Here is a 13,425-nt window from a genome sequence, read left to right as displayed (position 1 = left end):
ATATGTGCTTGACATAATGTACAAGTTCGTTGTGAAGACCAAATACAATGGCATACGTGGACAAACTACACGTTATGCATATGTAAGCAATTACTATTACTTGCAATGGAAAGTCACAAACTACTAAGAAAAAACTCCAGAAAAAAAAAGGCTGACTCCTATCTGGCCAAACAAAAGCAGTTACAAGCTACTAAAGGACATTCTGCTTTAAAAATTATATTCCTATTGGTTACCTGTGGCTTGGTTGGAGGCTTTCCAATATGATCAACTGATTCCAACGGTTGGGATGGAGTAGAGCAACACTACAGAAATTGTCTTCCAGGTCTATAGAAAACCAAAGTCAATGTCCTCTTTGCTCCTTCACTGATATCTCCTCCTAAAGCATGCACAGCCATCATGTTCGCACTGTTTTCTAGATGGAAAAGCTGGGTAGGAGTGTCTTCCAAGTCAGAAAAGGTTAAGAAAATTAGAAGTGTTTTTAGCTAGGAGAAGGGAGACTGATTTGAACGCACAAGTAGAAGCTACTCATTACCCATGAGAAAGTTCAGCCCAGCTCAACGTACTTGAGCTGCAAAGACCATACACAGTAAGTGCAAAGGCATCCAAGGCCTCCCTGCTAATGCTATTTTTATCAAGCAGTGTAGGCATGAAGCCACCCAACATGGCTTCTGTTCCACCTAATCCCCAGCCTGCCATTTCCATCTCTTACTTCTGTTCATCTGTCTCCACTTAACGCCAGGATAGAGATGGGCAAAGAAGCCACAGAGATTTTCAGACCTTTCTAAGGAGTAAGACATGCATTTATCCGTGCCAACCACATTTTTCCCAGTAGGTACAACACACTTCATCTAGGCAGTAAAGTCAGAGGACCAGTCACATCCAGCACCAAGATTCTGAAGGGTGAAAGTAGAGATATTCTGGGTTTACCTTGATGTCTACAGCATAAAAAACTTCCTTACAGTAAGGGTACCTTTCTCTCCTAGAGTTAAAAATCAACAACATATCAGGATTTTCCACTCTGGTCCAGGCTAAAGAAGAATGACGTAGGCGTGTGGGAGCAAAGACACCTTACGGAGTGACCAGGAAAGGAAAAGGGAAGCAGCACAGTCAGTGCAGACAATCTGAGAGGCCCTCCAGGCCCAAGTTCCCTGCGGTCCCACACATGTGCAACAGTGCCACGGCCAGGACGAATGTTCCCTAGGGGCAGATGTGTCCCTAAGACCAGGAATCAAGGATATTCTCCATCTAATCCCCTGTATGTGTTAAAGGACTGTACACATTCTACACAAACGTGCTGTGAGCACAGCTACTCTATGGAGCATGTTGCCATTCAGAGCCTGCCTCCTTAAAACCCACCCCATTTAATACAACATAGTTCCCTAGGAGAAGGACACTGGGGGAAAAGCTGGTGAAATCTAAAAGAAGTTGAAAGTTTAGTTAATAATGATGCACCAGGGGCGCCTGGGTGGCACAGCGGTTAAGCGTCTGCCTTTGGCTCAGGGCGTGATCCTGGCGTTATGGGATCGAGCCCCCACATCAGGCTCTTCTGCTATGAGCCTGCTTCTTCCTCTCCCACTCCCCCTGCTTGTGTTCCCTCTCGCTGGCTGTCTCTATCTCTGTCAAATAAATAAATAAAATCTTAAAAAAAAAAAAAAAATGATGCACCAGTATCTAAGTTTTGACAAATGTTCTGTAGTTACATAGGATGTTAACATTAGAGGGAGCTGGTGGAAAGGCATATAGAAACTCTTTGTACTATGTTTGTACCTTTTCGGTAAATTCAAAATTATTCCAAAATAAAAAGCTTATTTCAAAAAGTTTTAAATACTTGTCTGCTTAAAAAAGAGAGAAAAAAATAATCCATGGAAAACTTTCTAAGCAAGCCATCAAAGTTAAAACATGGAAAAAAGATTGGTAGACTTGAATACACAGAAAACTTACACTTTTATACATCAAAATATGTCATGAACAGATTAAGAGTTGAAAGGCAACCAAAAAACTGGGAAAATATACACAAAAGAAAAGGGGTTAGTATTCATAACATAGTAAGCTTTTTAGAAAAGATTTATTTAGGGGCCATGGTTAGGTCAGTTGGTTAAGGTCTGCCTTTGGCTCAGGTCATGATCCCAGAGTTCTAAGATCCAGCTCCTGCTCAGTGGGGAGCCTGCTTCTCCCTCGCCCTCTGCCTGGATCTCTCCGTTTGTACGCATGCATGCACGCGCTCTCTGTCTCTCTCTCTCAAATAAATAAATAAAATCTTTTTTAAAAATAAAAATAAAAAATAAAAAAGATTATTTTAGAGAGAGCTTGCTCTGCAAGAAGGGGAGGAGCAGAGGGAGAGGGAGGGAGAGAATCTCAAGCAGACTCCTCGCTGAGGAACGTGGAGCCCCAGGTTCAATCCTACATGGAGATCATGACCTGAGCTAAGATCAAGAGTGGGAAGCTTAACCAACTGAGCCACCAAAGCACCTCAGTAAATTTTTTATTTAAAGAAAAAAAAAGACTACATGCCTAGGTGCTCTATCTGCCACACCTGCTTTCACGCACACTTCAAATCTATGACATATCCAAACTCAAACTCAGAGACTCCGTAAACCACCTATTTCTTCCCATTCTACCCACTGGCTCCAATTTCCCCTGGTCTGGGAGTTCTGCGAAAGAAAGCAAAGCTTCAGTGCAGCGTTCCCCAGAGGCAGCTATCTTCCGTTTAATTCATTCGACGAGTCCTAACCAAAGTCTCCTTCTAGAATCCAAAACTCTTTTCCTCTTTATGTTTTGAGTTATGTCAGGCTTAGCTACTTGGTGCCCACAGTAGTGAAAACAGGTCAAACCACAAACAGAAGTGGGAGCCCTAAGCCAAAACAAAGGAGTACAAAGACCCTACACGGCAAACCATACTCAAAACTTCTGTACCAGCCAATCAGGAAAAAAGGAAGCAGAAAAGCCTTTGCCACAGGTGAGCAGTCACCTCCCACTTAGAGCCCCATTTACTTGAATTTTTTAGAGAGATTCGCAGTCAAAGAAAAAGCACCTTTTTAAATAAAATACAGTTACATCTAGGGGCACCTGGGAGGCTCAGTCGGTTGAATGTCTGCCTCTTGATTCCAGCTCAGGTCATGATCTCAGGGTTGTGGGACAGAGCCCGCATCAGGGCTTCATGCCCAGCATGGAGCCTGCTTAGGATTCTCTCCCCTTCTCCCTCTGCCCTTCCCCACACCGCCCCTCATTTCTTTCTCTAAAAAAAATCCATTTACAACTAACTCAGAAGTTTATATTCAAACCAACACATTTTAGTAATTTACCGGTTGTTTTTTCTGTTTTTAAATTTAGAAGGGGACTGAGAATTCGAAGAGAGAATGTACAGAGTATATATATTCTCAAGGATTCACACCCAACACCCCCAGGGGATTCCTGAAACCACAAATAGTTCTGAACCCTATTTATGTTATGTTTTTTTCTTGTACATACTTACCTGTGATAAAGTTTAATTTATAAATTAGGCACAGTAAGAAATAAACAATAACAGTAGAATAGAACAATTATAACAATATACTCTAACAAAAGTTACGTGAATGGGGTCTCTCCCTCTCTCTGGAAATATCTTGTACTATTGTCACCCTACATGTTGTGATGGTGTAGATGATACAACATCCATGTGACGACGTGAGTGACGCAGGCACGTGGCGGAGCTTTAGGCTACCAGTGACCTTCTGGGGCTACCTCAGAAGGAGGATCATCAGGGGCGCCTGGGCGGCTCAGTCGTTAAGCGTCTGCCTTCGGCTCAGGGCGTGATCCCCGCGTTCTGGGGTCGAGCCCCACATCGGGCTCCTCTGCTGGGAGCCTGCTTCTTCCTCTCCCACTCCCCCTGCTTGTGTTTTCCAGACTGCAAGTGACAGTGGGTAACTGAAACAACAGAAAGCAAAACCGTGGACAAGGGAGGACTACTGTACTTCTTTCAAGATGTTCCAATATACATATTACTAATATTAAGTCAGAGTTAGAATATTAAGAATGTTAGCCATACTAACATATTAAAAATTAAGTAAGCAGAAAGTTATAAATCTCATGCAACACTGAAGTTCCACATATAAAACAATATAGAGGCCAAGAAACAAAATATTTTTCACACAGAAAAGAGCGTGAATGTGATGAAAACCACTGGACTAAAAATTCAGTGGTTAAAAGTCTGCATCCCAGTTGATGGACAACCTTTTACCCCATACCCCCAGGCAGATGTCTATTACCCTACTTGCATGGAGTTACCCACACTATGAGATAGTTCACTTCTCAAAATCATAGTATGTGGTAACAATACTTAAGACCAGAAGAAAGGGGTTAAAGAGAAGGGTTAAACCAAATCCTAACTTCTGGAAGCTCATTCATGATCTAATTTGTGAATAAGTCCAGTCTTCCCAGCATGCCTCTTTCTCCAGACACTTCACCTTAGGTCCACTTTACCACTCATTAGCATCAAACGAGATTCAACTCAAACCAATTTTGCTAGTCATTAACAATCCAGTAAAAGGCCTGATAATAACAGAATAAAATTTAAAAGTTGAAGTAATTGGCTTAAATTGACCTCCACAGATTATTAGCATCTTTCCCATGACAGCCTATCTCCCACAAAAAGTTCTGGCTGTCTTATATACACAAGAGAAACAAACTGATTTCCCAAAATCAAGCACATGCCATCTTTCTGTGTCATGTGAAGGACAAAGAACTTCACCATCTTAACATGGGTGAAGGACAGCCAAAGAGATTGCACCGCTATGATCATTAGTAAGCCGAGGAGACCACAGTTACATGCAACACACAGAAGCCTAAGAAAGGGAAGACAGTGTGACATTCCTGGGCTCTCAGAATTAAAAAAGATACACCATTTCTGAACCATATGATCAACCTTAAGACTTCTCAATTTATTTACAATAAATTTATTACATTAAACTCATAGAAAGCTGATTTCAAAGCACCTTCTGAACACTTTTCCTTCTATATATGCCTCTGCACGGGAAAGCATTTTTAGCCTAGGAAGGACCTATGATGTTAAAGTTTCTCTAGCACATTTCTTGCACATAAATACACATAAGATACAAATACTATTCACTATACTGAATCACAAGATTTTTCAAAACAACATTAATTTTAATTGATGAAAAATTTAAATAAATCTATTTCATAGAGCAATGAAATTGTGAGGCTTGTTAATGGCAGTGATTAGTTAAAATTAAAGGTTGACATAATTAGATAAAACTGAATTATGGTGATAATTTGCAAACTGCGTGTCTCAGCACTTTGCTCTCCCCTGATAACAGAGTCCTAGCTGTCACAGCCATTACAATGGTGAGGTGGAGGGAGATGCAAAATCAAACACAAAGAGGATGCCATAAATCCAAAAAGGCTGGGAACTGATGCTCTAGTAAGCTATAACAGATAGATTCTGGGCAACACCCCAATCCTATACTATTTAATTTATTCCCAAGTCCCTTTCGAATCAAAGCTGGGTAAGGAGACAAAACAATATGCATGCCACTTCTTATCACTTCTGTCACAGTATTTAAAATTATTACTAATGGAATAAGATAAGCAAACTGTGAGGTATCTTCCGTTAAGAACTGTGTTTTTATCCAAGCATTTCAAATTATTACAGGAGTTATTATTCAGATATCAGAAAATTAGTCCAGAATAGTTAACTTCCTACATAGGAAACACAAGACAGAGTTTCTCATTTCACAGGAAAAGATGACAAGAAAAATGAAAAAGATTCAAACTATTTGTAAGGGGTGGAAAAACTCAGTGAGCTCAAACAACATTCATCTACCTTGCTATGCCCATGATTCAACCTCCTTCAACTTATTCCTCTAAATTAACCATGGGTATCATTTGTCTAATTTGACAAATGTTGATACACAGTTAAATTTTCTAATTATTTAACAATTAGCAACAGTAAGTCTCGCTGCCTAAAATGTCAGCTTTGGTTGACCAGGGTTTTCACTTACAGCCTAAGCCTAACTTCTTATGATGCATGTTTTGACATTCTAACCGCTGGAGCTGAATCTGTCCATCTGGTTTTATGGCTGAGCTGGTTGTCTGAAGCTTAAAAGAAGCAGATTATGTGCAAAGATAATCCTACATATTCTCAGCATATGGTAACATCACCACTGACGAACTTTTCAGGAATAAGAGAACGGTCCCACGACTAACAGCTCAGCCTGCTGCTCACAGAGGACCTCTGATACTATTTAGTCACCCACGCTCAGAAACAATGTCATGCGTTTTCCCAGGGAGGTAACATATACTCTTAATAGTCGAATATGAAGGAAAGGAATGTAGGGAACAACAAATGTGGTACTGAGTGGGTTTTCTACACAAGACTCCTGATTTCCCGTGCCAGAGACTGAAAATTATACACACACTCAAATCAGGAGTAACTGCCTCAGAAGTTTAAACTAATCTTCCCTTTGTCATTTGCAAGAAACTGGTAAAGGAAACATTCAGCAGGAAAGAGCTCAGTGACATCTGTCTATAACATTTAAGTGGAATTTCAAAACATTGAGAAAAAGTTTTTGAAAGTAGATACAAAAGAGCCTTTAGAACCCAATGTTCCAACCAGTAACTAGCTGGATCAACAGCTGAGACTTAAAAGTAAAGGTTGAGACTCTTGTATAAAAATTATTCATTAAAAAGGCCACCTTCGGGGCACCTGGCTGGCTCAGTCTGTAGAGCATACAACTCTTGATCTCAAAGTTGTGAGTTTGAGCCCCAAATAGGTGTAGAGATTACTTAAAAAAAAAAAGTTAAAAAGGCCAACTTCTGGGACGCCTGGGGGGCTCAGTAGCTTAAGCATCTACCTTCAGTTCAGGTCATGATCCCAGAGTCCCAACACCCAGCCCCACATCAGGCTCCCTGCTCAGGGGAGCGTCTGCTTCTCCCTCTCCTGTTGCCCCGCCCCCTGCTCCTTCTCTCTCTCTCTCTGATAAATAAAATCTAATAAAAAAAAAATCCAACTTCTTAGCCTTAATTAGACATGAAAAAGCCAATACAACAAACACTTTAAACCTGTGGCTCTACTATGTCCATTCCAAGGTGGGAAGAGATACCCACGTGTCAAGACTACCAAAAACCAGAGCAGAAAAAACTGTAATAACAGAACACCTTGTGCTATGCATTTCCAAACCCTTTCACATCCGTTAAGATCTAAATTACATCTTTCATTTTTCAAAAGTAAGAAATTAATATCTTGAATTGTAGTGTGTGCTATCTTTCTCAGAGCTCTTTCACACCCATATTGACTCTATTTGTGCTTTTGATTAAAAATAACCAACGGTGAGAAAGTTGTTCAAATAAGTCTATATTATCTGCACAGCACCTCTGCACACCTAGAGAATAATTCACTACTCACTACAACCTACCACATCATTGCTGTTGGAGGATGTCCATAAACACTGCTTTTCAGTTCTAGTCTTAAAATTCTCTTTCAAGGGTGGGAATCACTGACACCACACAAGTACAAGACTTCTATTCCTACTCACTGACATCAGAGAAATATATCTGATCCTGAATTAATCACATTTAAAGGGAAAAACAGCATAACTTTTAAAATCCATAAATAACCCAAAATTTTAATTTCCACCCATTGTTTTCTATGAAAGCAAGAAACCAAATAGAACTGACCCACTGGTATAGGTCCTATCATGCCACAATGGGATGGTAAAGGGAAAAGAAAGACCAAGCTTTTCGGAGTTTGTAGTAATTTATGGAGATATGGTAATTAATTCAACATTTTTCAGCAAAGACTTTATTTAATGTTAACTAAATATGTAGTGGCATTTATCTCCTGTCTTCCTAGAATGTCTTCTCCTTTCTTTAGCTAAAAGCACCCCAACTTTACTTGCGACTTCTCCTGCATTCCATAAGGTCTTTGTGAAATAACAGAGCAATCATACACATACACACACACACACACACACACACACACACACACACGGAGCAAATTACCCCGACCAGACCAATCATATTCCCTCTCTCCAGGAAAACTGAATCTTATCACACAAGAATGAAACCAGTTGCTACAGTCTTTGAGACATGGTGACCAAACAGACCATCCGCTAGGGGGTTCCCAAAGCCTAGGTCCTCACAGGCCTGGTTCTCGACATCCAAAGCCTAGTTGTTCAGCATTTTCTATGCCTATATTTTATGGAAGTGCTATGCTTACAGTTCTGTAACCTGCCTTTTTTATTTTTTTATTTTTTTAAAGATTTTATTTATTTATTTGACAGAGATAAAGACAGCCAGCAAGAGAGGGAACACAAGCAGGGGGAGTGGGAGAGGAAGAAGCAGGCTCATAGTGGAGGAGCCTGATGTGGGGCTCGATCCCATAATGCTGGGATCACGCCCTGAGCCGAAGGCAGATGCTTAACCGCTGTGCCACCCAGGTGCCCCTGTAACCTGCCTTTTTAAATCAATAATATATCATAGGCATCTTTCCAGACTGGACATAGTATAGATCCATATCATTATTTCAATGGCTTCATGGAACAAAGAACCATAATCTATTTAATGAATTCCTTACTCAAAGTTACTTACTATATAATTATATATTGTAAATAGTTCTTTATTATATACACATATCTTTGCTAACTTTTCCTATTATATATTTCTTTAGAACAAATTCTTAAATATGGACTTGCTGTATTAAAAGCTATGCAAGTTTTACATTTTGATATACAATACCAGCTATTTAGAATGAGTGCATCAATTTAAGTCTCTGCTAGAACAAAGAGTACACATTTCCCTTCTTCACCAGCACTGGAAATCACTATCCGCCTTATTCCCCTTCCAAACTGAGAGATGCCCAAATATTAAGACTACCAAGAGAAGTTACAAAACAATCATAATAATATAATACTTTACATATATCATGCTTTACCAAATCATGTCACATCTAGTAAGGTGTAAATTGAGTCTGAATAACATTGCCAATACAGGGGCGCCTGGGAGGCTCAGTCCGTTAAGATCTGCCTTCAGCTCAGGTCATGATCCCGGGGTCCTGGGATCAAGCCCCACATTGGGCTCCCTACTCAGCAGAGAGCATGCTTCTCTCTATCCTTCTGCCCTTCCCCTCACTCATGCTCACTTTCTCTCTCTCTCAAATAAATTAATAAAATCTTAAATATATATATAGCCAATATGATACATTAAAAATGGTGCCTTAGTTGTCTCAGGCTGTCATAACAAAATACTACAGACTGATTGACTTAAGCAACAGAAATTTATTTCACACAGTTCTGAAGGCTGGAAGTCCAAGATTTAAATGCCAAAAAGGTAGATTTCATTCTTGAGGCCTCTTCTGCGGTTTGGAGGTGGTTGCCATCTGATCATGTGCTCACATGACCTCTTCTTTAGGCATGACTGGGACAAGGGGCACCAAGCTCTCTGGTGTCTCTTCTCACAAGGGCACTAATCCTATCATGAGAGTTCCACCCTCATGACCTCACCTAACCCTAATTACTTCTGGAAGGCAGCATCTCCAAATACCATTACACTGCAGGTTAGGGCTTCAACATATGAATTTGGGGAGAACACATTCAGTTCATAACAAATGGCATCTTATCATTGTTTTCTAATTTCATTTTTTTAATTACTTGTGAAATTGCATATTTTGTTTATTGGTCATTTATTTTTCCTTTTTTTTTCCTCCTCTGAAAATGGTCTGTTCTGATTCCAAATCTGGAATAGGAAGGGTACAAGATGAGCCTGGAACATCTCGTCATAGCAGAAAGTAAAGAAGCTACTATACATTATTAGAGGCATGTCATAAGGATTTGGAGCCAACCTGACTAAGCCTTAGTCACAAAGACAGGGCAATTTGAGCATCAAAAGGAAACTAACTGAAATGGACTGAAATGCATCATAAATGCTAAAATAGAGGTGTTCATAAAGATAACTCAAAAAAGAGAGAGAGAGAGAGAGAGAGAGAGAGAGAGAAACCCTCATCTGTCACCATTGGAGGATGCTAGGGAAATAACACATGATTTTGGAAAGTGGTAAATAAAGGGAAATAGACATTTTCCCCACCCTACCTATATAATCTATACCTCAGGGTGAACCCTATATATTCCTCCATACAGCAAAATATACCACCATACCACTATTATAACATTAGCTAGAAAATAGAAACATCATCTGCATCATCTGCAAATTTCAAAAAGGTGTATCCTACGTCACAATCCACATGCAAAGGAAATGACAGGACCCAGCAAGGATATAACATACATATAAGCTTTATCCCCTATGGATCCTATATTTTTTAAAGGTACTGTGCACTAAAGAACTAATTTTCCTGTTTTAACACAAGTATCTTCAATCCCCAGTGAGAGCTCCTGTTCATCATGAGGTTACCATGATTGTTAACATTTAGTATAAAACTTAGAAGGTTTATAAACAAAATGTGGTATACACATATGTATGTGGTACATACATATACTAGGAACATTTATTAATTAGCCTTAAAAAGGTCGGAAATTCTGACACATGCTACAACATGGATGAACCCTGAAGACATGCTAAGTGAAGTAAGCCAGTCACAAAAGGCTGAATACTGTATGACTACACTTACATGAGGGGCCCAAAGTAGTCGAACTCATAGAGAGAAAATGGAAGGGTGACTGCCAGGGCCCAAGGAAGGAGGGAATGAGAAGTCATTGTTTAATAGATACAAAGTTTCAGTGCAGGAAGATGAAAGGTTCTGGTCGAGGATGGTGGCGATGGCTGCACAACAATGGGAATATACTAATGCCACCAAACTGTTAAGATGATAAATTTTTTTTAAAGATTTTATTTAATTGTCAGAGAGAGAGAGTGTGCGAGCGCACAAGCAGGGGGAGAGGCAGGCGGAGGGAGATGCTGAGCAGAGAGCCCAATGAGAGACTCGATCCCAGGACTCTGGGATCATGACCTGAGCTGAAAGCAGGCACTTAACCAAGTGAGCCACCCAGAAGTCCCAAGATGATAAATTTCATATGTACATTTTGCCACAGAAAAAAAACAGTATGTTTGGTATGTTAAAATTTAATAACTGAATTAACATATCCCAGCCAAATTAAAAGAAATTTTACATTTTAATTACATATTCCCTGCTGTCTCAGCAGTCTCACTAAGGGCAGGTGAACAATTTCAGTAAGGTAATACTGAAAATACTTCACAGAATCCTAAACAGGAGCCAGTGCAATAACTAAATCAAAGTATTTCATAACAGAAGTTTTACTCAATTTTTAATGAATTTTTATGAATCACATGCATAGCTGGCCCACTCTATATTCAATCTTTCTCCACACACAGAAAAGAACAGGAGGGAGACTGCAATTGCTTTTGTAAATGCAGAGGAACAGATGAAGAACAATGTTCTAGCTTCGCCATGCACATGCTAGGCACTCAATAAACATTCCTGGTTTCCAGTGCTCAGTGAATCTAAGTAAAACCAAAGAAAACGTGGGCTTCACGTTCTGTCTGGTACACTAGCTAGTGAGAAGGCAGACATTCCACTGGAAGGAAGGATGCTGTCTCTTTACCAGTCTTCCATTACTTGGGATCTTGGCATTAAGCCTGAAACAAGTTTCATGTACCATGTACCTTTTCATAGGTCAAAGAGTTTTTGTTTTTTTTCAATTCAGAGTTTTGGTGGGAAAAATGTGTGAATAACCAAATTACAGCTCCATATGAAAACAGAAAGTTCAATATGACACACACGTCCTTTCTAAATGAAGTCAATTTTAAAGTATACAGTAGAAACCACATTATTATTATTTCTCAGGCACAGGAAGCAATGCCGGCTCTCTACTCTTGTCCCCTGAGAGCTCCACTATGTTAAAAATTTTTCTATATGACTCCCTCTAACTTAGGTCTACATACTTCTAACTCTAGAGGTCAACCACCTCTCCTATCACATGAAGATCCTGCTACTTTCATGGCCCTTACTAAAATAGACCACTTAAAATTCTTAAAGAAAATTCACATCTTCAAATAACTCCTTCCTACAAATTAAGTATTACTCTTTAAATTGAGGAACTAAACACTAGGTTTGGCTTTTCACAATTTATTCACATATTCATTTCCAGAACAGTAAACTATCAAGACACAAGGGGGACGCCTGAGGTCCTCCCAGTCTGAATATGGCTATCATTGCACAATGTTGAGATCAGCTTCTAAAATGCCCCACCAGGCAGCCAGGAGGCTGGGCGGCTGCTCTCTGGATTGCAGTATGGCTCTGTGCAAGGTGCCCTGTCACTACACATCCATCACAACCTCAAACCCCAGCTATCTGATGCTGCCGGGCCTGCTGATGAGCCCTCTCCAGGACCACAGCACGGTTCCCAGTGGCCTTGAGGGCAAAAACTAAACTCCAGCTAACAAGAAAGAGAAACCCAAGACACAGACAGAGAGGCAGAAAGAGCCCCCGCAAAGACAGATTTTTACAATCTTCAAAACGTTAGAAATAAATTATCTTTCTCTATGCTTTTTTGAAAAACCTGCCTACTGGGCGTCCTTAAGGCTCTGCTGAACTGTAAAATACAAACAGGAGAGCCCCCAAACACAGAAATCCAGGAAACAGAGCCCTGCAAGGGAAGCTGACTGTCCCCAAGAAGAGAAGTATTAGAAGACTTTCCGATCACCACAGCAATTTAGCAGGTAAGTCACATTCCATCCCCGGTAGCCGGACTGTGTCGCCCTCATTTCCTTCCACAAAGCTAGATGGCCCTCACCTTTCCAACCTTGAAGTGGCGTGACAGGAAAAAGTAGACACCTCTCCCTGCTAATTGCCCAAGCGGGTCAAACTTCGGAACCAGCATCATGCACTTTGTTTTTAAGCACAGAGAAAAGAGGAAGGGTTGGTATTCTAAGCGGAATCTCCGTGATTTGCCAGAGGAAAAAGCACAGACCAGACAGCAGGAGCGCCAGCATTTCCATGCAGCTGCCACGACAGGTGACCGGGCCGCTTTGCAGACACCCCGCTCGCTCGGGGGTTTCACTGAGGTGGGGCGGGAAGGAAGGGGAAGGAGGGAGGGAGACAGACTGGAGAACGAGAAGGTGGGCAGAGGCAGGGAGGGAAATCCACTCCATCCAGACGTTGGGGAGGAAGAGGAGGAGCACAGCCCCGTCTCCCTGGGGAAACCGTTTTAAGGGATTTTCTCTCTCCACAATTAAGAAAAAAAATGGCTCCAAGCCAAACGCCTCCTGATTTACACACACACACGCACACCAAGCTCTATTTCGCCCCATTTTCTTGTACGCTGAAACAAAAGGCTAAAACAGCAAAACAGCAGCCAGCGCCGCCCGGAGCCCGGTGTCCGCCACCCTCTCCCACCGCGCCCTCGGGAGAGCCCACCCAAAGCGGCCCGCCCGCCCCCCGCCCGGGGACCGGCCCTCCCC

The sequence above is a fragment of the Ailuropoda melanoleuca genome, chromosome 10, assembly GCF_002007445.2.
Source record: "Ailuropoda melanoleuca isolate Jingjing chromosome 10, ASM200744v2, whole genome shotgun sequence".
Classification (NCBI taxonomy): Eukaryota; Metazoa; Chordata; class Mammalia; order Carnivora; family Ursidae; genus Ailuropoda; species Ailuropoda melanoleuca.
Note: the sequence above shows the minus strand (reverse complement) of the source record.